At 52.1% G+C, this 7,234-nt stretch overlaps 1 pseudogene; it reads right to left on the reverse strand.

The window, feature by feature from the left end:
• Nucleotides 1-706: 706 nt before the first annotated feature.
• On the reverse strand, nucleotides 707-1,621 carry LOC131492486 (olfactory receptor 13A1-like; annotated as a pseudogene).
• Between the last annotated feature and the right edge of the window lie 5,613 nt (nucleotides 1,622-7,234).

Consider the following 7,234-nt stretch of genomic DNA (forward strand, 5'->3'; position numbering starts at 1 on the left):
AGTCTGAAGGCCTGTAAGTTGGGGGGCAACATGTAAGTCTGATTCTGGGTCTGAAAGCCAAAGAAGCAAGTATACTCTTCCTTCCCTTTTTTGTTCTATTCTGGCCCTCACTGGACTGAATGATGCCCATCCCTGCTGGTGAGGACAGTCTTCTTTATCCAGTTTTCCTGTTCAAATGTTCATCTCTTCCAGAGACACCCTCACAAGCACACCCAGAAATTATGTTTGACCAGCTGTCTGGTGTGCTGCGGCCCAGTCAGGTTGGCACACAAAAGCAACTATCGTAGGAGAGACATCCTCGGCGGTTCAGGACCGAGACCCACGTGGCCTAAGCAGAACTCTGGGCAGCTATACAGGGGCACTTTTAATGGAACTGAGCCAGCTCCCACCTGCTGAAGGTCAATAAGACATAGGCAGAGACTCTGGGTTGGTGAGCAATCCCAGGGATCTCAGAAGGAACCAATGCATCTGTTATGTGTTAATGTGTGTCATATTCCGGGAATTGCAAACTTTCAGTAACAGGCGGCCGAAAGCCACATCTCACTAGGATGCTGTGGAGAATCCACAGAGGAATATTTCCTCAACAAAACTGTTTTGAAGGTGTCAATGGCAACTCACATAGAAAGAGGGTATTTATAACAGGTAGGACACATAAGAGTCAGGGGTCAGAGAGCAACAAAGAACGCGAACTTTAGAAACTGCCCATTTACAGATTTTTGGCCATGTGCATCAAGATCTTCCTGAGAGCTGCCTTGATATCCTTGTTCCTCAGGCTGTAGATGAGAGGGTTCAAGGTGGGGCTCACAGTGGAGTAAAGCACAGCCACCACCTTGCCCGTCCCTGGGGAGTGGCTGGAGCCAGGGCTCAGGTAGGTGTAGATGATGAAGTAGTACAAGGTGGCTGCAATGACATGAGAGGAACAGGTGGAGAAGGCCCGCTGCTTCCCCTCAGCTGTTCGAACCCTCAGGATGGTGGACGTGATGAACCCGTAGGACACCATGGTGAGCAGGAAGTTCAACATGGCAAAGAAGACGTCAGCTATAATTGCCATGATGTTGTTCACATATGTGGAGGAGCAGGAGAGCAGCAGCAGAGGAGGGATCCCACAGAAGACGTGGCCAATCACGTTGGGCCCATGGAAGGTCCGCCGTGACATCAGGCAGGCATTGACTCCAGCGCCAAGCATGCTGATGCCCACACAACTCCAGCCCGCGCTGCACACACCCTGGGGCTCATCATGGAGCCGTAGTGCAGTGGCTGGCAGATGGCCACGTAGCGGTCATAGGCCACGGCAGTGAAGAGCAGCACCTCCCCTGCCACCGCCCACGACCACGCAGGGCCATGCAGCCCCAGTAGGAGATGCTCCTCTTCTCCGCCACCAGGATCCCTTGGGCACCATGATGCATGTGCAGACAAGATCCAGCACAGACAGGTTGGCCAGGAAGAAGTACATGGGGGTGTGGAGCCTGGAGCTGAGGGTGACGGCCACCACGAGGAGGGAGTTGCCACAGAGTGCCACGGCGTAGAGGCAGAGGAAGAGAATGAAGAGGAGAGCCTGGAACGGCAGCACTTCTGAGAAGCCCTGCAGCGGGAATTGTGTCACCAGCATCTGATTACTCATGGGCTTTGGTCTGTCCAGACTCTTTCTGGTCAAGATACCTTCATATGTCAGACTCTCCCGGAACTTACCAAATTTCTTATTTCATTAGACTCAGGCATCACCAGCTAACAAGCTCCTCTCAGGGAAACGGGTAGGAGCACTTACCCTTCCACCTCCTGCACTCAGGACTACCTCCCACCCCCCACAGCCCTACACTCAGGACTACCTCCCCGCCCCCCACACCCCTGTGCTCAGGACTACCCACGCCCCTGCCTGGTGCAGTGGTCTCCCACAGTGATTGTCTGACCTCACCCTGTCCCTGCTAGAGCCCTTCAGGAGCATGATATCCAGCATCCACAGTGGGCCTTAAAGTGTCCCCATGTCCCATCCTGGCCAGGGAGTGTCCAGCCTCACCCCTGCTCTTCTCCCCTCTCCCTCAAAGTGTCCTATCCTGCTCCCTCTGCCTGGTCCCCCAACCTCTGCACATCCCCTGATGAGCTGCCCCAGATGGGAGCTTCCACTTAAGTGAACGTCAGACCCCAGCATGGAGCCTGGGCTCTGCTTAGGGGACAGGGGCTGCTGCTGGGGGAAGCAGGAGCCCAGGTTCAGGGCAGGGCGGTCTGCAGTCAGGTGGGAGAGTAAGTCACCAATGGGGACAGACACGAGGTCCAGGCTGGTGGGCAGAGTCAAGACCAGAAGAGGAAGGCCAGTGGTGGTTCAAGCAGTGCTGGAAGCAAGGAGGAGGTCCCAGGCTGAGGGTTCCAGGGCAGACACACAAAGAAGGAGCAGATCAAGGGGTTTCCCAGAGAACAGTGTTGCTGATTCTGCCCCTATGACTGCCCAGTCCTGGGAATGATACACCCAAGGCCAGGTCAAGGCAGCATCAACTGATTCTGTAGGGATGACCTTGTCCGTAGCCCTTGTCCATGCTGATTCCGTGCTGGCCCTTTGGAACTTAGCACAACTGCAGATGTATTTCATATTCCCTGATCATATTTGTTGTATGAAAACAGACACAAGAGATATTTCAAGGATGAGCCTGTAAATGACAAGTGCATGAATGTCAGGCTCATGGAGAAGGCTGGACATTTCAGAAAGACACAGTTGCTCCAGTGGATGGGGTTACACAGCGTCCTGTTAACTGGACCCAGCATCAGGACCACACCCCCCACAAGCATACTTCACACGTGCAGACACAGGGGCCCTTTTCAGACAGGCAACCCTATTGCAGATCAGATGACAGTATTACCTACTGCTGAGTGGGAGAGTCTCTTTCTTCCATCCCAAGCCCAGATCTGCCTGAACGGAAGGACACTGTGAACCAGAGACAACCCAGCCTTGTGTGGTCTGCCAATTAAGTCTGTCAGTAAAGCACTTCTTAAAGGGTTTCCTATGACAAACGGGTGACATGTTGTATTGTCACTGTTCTAATGATGACTTTGTCCAGCAAAGGTACAAACCTTCCCCAAGTTCACAGGGGGCAATCCAGTCTTAAGAAAAATATTTCTGCTTAAAATATCAGGTGTGAATGGGTCCCAGCATCCTCATTTTTACAACCCAAGGGATTTTCATGTTGGAAAGACCAGCAAGCATGGGGTAGCCACTCTATCTTCTGAAGGAAGATACTGCTCCTGCTCTGTGCAGTAATGTGGTATTAATAGGGATATTCTTGAAAGTGTCATTAAATACATCATTCTGGCAACTGGACCTGAAGTCAGACCCTTTCAGGCTTTTCCCATTGCAGAAAAGAGAAAAGTGCACAGAAAAAGCTATTTCTGATCTGCTGCCCTTGGGTTGGGCTGTGCTGTGAACATGAGGGGCCCAAGAAGAGCAGAGGCCGAAGTCTGGGGGTCAGAGGAGAGCAGTGGGAACATAGAAGCACCGTAGGGCAAACCCTCCGCTCTTGTGAAGACGCAGAAAACTCCCACCCTGCTCTCCTTTCCGGCCACAGAAGAACTGAGCCTGGACAGTGTGTGATCAGTTGTTGGTTTACGAAATTGCAACTTATCATAACAACATATTCCCTCAAAAAGCAGAAGCCAGTTGCTTTCAAACTCTCCCTAATGTCCAGGACAGACTTGCACACGACACCCTCCCAGGGCACAGCCAGGGTATGTGGCCCAGACAGACAGAAATGGCAGAACTTAAGGGCACTGGGCTCTGGGGGGCAGCAGGCCACCATGGACGTGACCACACGCAAACCCAGGACTGAAGGTGCGTCAGCCAGGGGGAGATGGGAGCAACCGGGGGCCTGTCTCACTTCCTTGGGGTCAGGAGAGGTGACAAGTGTGGCAGCACCCACCTCAGAGGAGAGCCGTGCTGTCCTCTGCCTTCCTGGCAGGTATTTGGAGGCGTCTGCTGGTGGTCCAGAGAGGACGGGGCACATCTCTGCCCTTGCACCTGCCCTGAGCTGCAGAACTCATGTATGTGGACCTCAGCCACAGAGTCCTAGCCCCTACTCCCTTCCCTGCCCTGCTCTCTCTGTGAACACTGAAGCTGATTAAACCCCTTAAAATTCAAAACTGCTCAATAACTTACGACCTAGAAAATAAAAACTTTCATGATCTAAGTCATTGTATTCCACTAATTTTGTAAAGTGAATCTCTCCAACTATAGCAAGAAATTCACAATCAAGAATAAATACACAGTACCACTTAAACAATTTTTTGGCAGATTGAAGCTTCTTCTCAAGTCCTGGAAACATTGCAGATGGTCCTTAAACTGCCGAGGGAGTCCCCTTGGGACTGATTGAGAAGAAACAAACCACATCCCCTTGTGCAGGCACTGTCTGGGTCCTCCTGTGCTCAGGATGGCGGACAGTAGCCGGAGCCGAGGGTGGCCTGGTTTTAAAGAGCCAGGCTGCTGTGTGACGCAGCGAGTGAGGGCGTAAACCCACTGGGACTCAGCTCCAGATCCTGTCACTTACAGGTACTCAGAAGTCCTGGGGGCCTCTGAACCTGAGGGCGGTGGCTGCAGCACAGAGCGGGTAGCACTATGGACAGACACAAGAGGTGTTGACATTAGCTGTCCCTCCTCGAGGTTCAGCAGACAAGAACTTACTTCCTTACGGGGCTGTGGTGGGGAATGTCTGCCAGACAACGAAATGCCAAGCGCACACTCCGAGTGCTGGTTCCTTGTGGAAACACAGCACTGGAAGTCTCCTTGGAGGTGATGGTGCTGACCCTCATGTACAGAGGAGAAAGCAGGTGCAGCGAGGGGGGGATCGCCCCACATCATGGGCCTGTGGATGGCAGAGAAGAGCTGGACGTGGCCCCACGCACAGCCTCCAGGCTGGGAGTGTTGTCCCACAAGTGATTCTTGGCCTCCAGCTTGGATCCTGCTTCGGATTCTGGGTCTCCTTCTCTCTCTGCCCTTCCCCGCTGGTGCTCTGTCTCTCTTTCCCAAAAATAAATAAACATTAAAAAAATTAAAACAAAAACAGAACAAAGAATTTGCAAATAAAGGTTGTACCTATTCAAGGGTATGTGACTTAATATTCTCCCACAGCATTTCTACATTTCCTTATTGTGGTAAAATACCCATAACATAAAGTTTACTATTTTAACCATTTTACATTTTTTCTAAAGTAGGATTCTCCCCCAGCACAGATCCCGGTGTGGTGCTTGAACTCAAGACCGTGAGATCAAGACCTGAGTTGAGATCTGGAGTCAGATGCTTAACCAACTGAGCCACCCACATGTCCCTATTTTAACCATTTTATTTTATTTTTATTTTGTAAAAAGTTTTTTAATGTTTATTTATTTTTGAGAGAGACAGAGCGCAAGCGGAGGAGGGCAGAGAAAGGGACACACAGAATCTGAAGCAGGCCCCAGGCTCCGAGCTGTCAGCACAGAGCCTGACATGGGCTTGAACCCACAAACTGAGAGATGGTGACCTGGGCTGAAGTCGGACGCTTAACCGACTGAGTCACCCAGGTGCCCCTTAACCATTTAAAGTGAACAACTCAGCGGCACTGAGGACGTTCTTGATGTCATGTGACCATTACCACTGTCTAGGTGCAGAACTTTCTTGGCGCCCAAACGGAGATGCTGTAGCTCTCAAGTGGTCACTCCACATCCGCGCTGTCGGCCCCGGCAACCGCGTCTGCGGCCCGGCACGTGGTGTTGCCTGTGGTGGACGTTCCCTGTCCTCACTGTAGCCTGAACCACAGCAACAATGAGGCATACCTTGAAGACCACCGTTTGGGTCACGGCCAAGCTATGGCTCCTCTCACCAGGGCAGCGCGTCAGGTAGGATGAAGGTCTCCGAGTCACTGTCTTCCAGACACTGAAAATGGCAAGTTATAGAACAAGAAGCATATCTTGCTGCTAACAAGAAAATTATGAGGCAGGGGCTATAATTCTCTGTATAAACACAGGCACGCGAATACACAGGCAGCAGTTTCTGTGGACACACGACACACAACAGTGGTGCCGGGGGCGGTCGAGGGCCTTCAGCTCTGGCTATTGATGTTTGGGTTTCCAGGGGGAATGTGTTCCCCTGTGAGCGTGTCATTATAGTGAATTAAATTGAGAGAAAAGAGGAAAAGTGGAAGAGAGGGAACAGTGGACGGAGGGAAAGGCCAGAAGGGAGGCCCACAGAGGCATTCTCTCTGGAGAGGGGTGTGGGGTGCTGTGTTTGAGTTTAACTGTTTTCAACACCACAAGTGGGCTCCTGAATCCCCATCACTCTCCACCCCCACCCACCTCCCCTCTGGTGACCAGCAGTGTGTTCCTTGTAGTTGAGTCTGTTTCTTGGTTTGTCTCTCTGTCTGTTTTTTCCTTTGCCCATTTGTTTTCTTTCTTAAATTCCACACACAAGTGAAGTCATAGGGTATTTGTCTTTCTCTGACTGACTTGCTTTGCTTAGCACAGCACTCTCCAGTTCCATCTGCGTTGTTGCAAATGGCAAGATTCTATTCTTTTTCATGGCTGAGTAATATTCCACGTGCCTGCACCTTCTTCAGCATGAGGTGTTTGGCAGGGGTTGTCCCACTGGGAGACGAGCTGGACGCTGGTGATTCTGGGCCAGTGCCAGGGTTGCAAAGCCCAGAGGCCAGTTCAGGGTGAAGCCACTCCTTTGGCAGGGAAGTCTTGCTCCGTAAGCAGTGTTTGGATTTTAGAGAAAATTCTCCAAGCTAATCAAGTTGTTCTTCTCGTGCTGCCGATTCTCAAGCAAGTGTATGGGATGGGCGCTAAACCCACCCCAGTGTGGGGCTCAGTGCTCCGGGGGGCTGCCATCCGCCGCCCTGGGGCCTTGCTACTGTCCCACCTTCTCTCCTGCCACCGCCCTCACGCTGAGCCCCAGGGACATGTCCACCCAGAATCATGGTGGTCTGTTTGCCAATGGACGGTGTCTCCAACTCCGACTAGGCACAAACCCCACAGACAAAACGGCCATGTTGTCCTGCCTGCTGGGTGGACACAGGATTGTGGCTGTCTTGGAGATAGAGGCACATGGAGGTCCAGTCCAGAAGAGGCCAGCAGAGCTCAGCCGGGGGAGTGGAGGTTAGGGTACAGGTGACCTGGTCAGAGTGGGGACAACATCTGTTACTGTGGATGTGGACACGGCCGTCACCACGTATGAGATGTAAGCACCTGCCTTGCAGAGACTCTGGCCACTGGCCTGCCTGGT

The sequence above is a fragment of the Neofelis nebulosa genome, chromosome 13, assembly GCF_028018385.1.
Source record: "Neofelis nebulosa isolate mNeoNeb1 chromosome 13, mNeoNeb1.pri, whole genome shotgun sequence".
In the NCBI taxonomy this organism is placed as follows: Eukaryota; Metazoa; Chordata; class Mammalia; order Carnivora; family Felidae; genus Neofelis; species Neofelis nebulosa.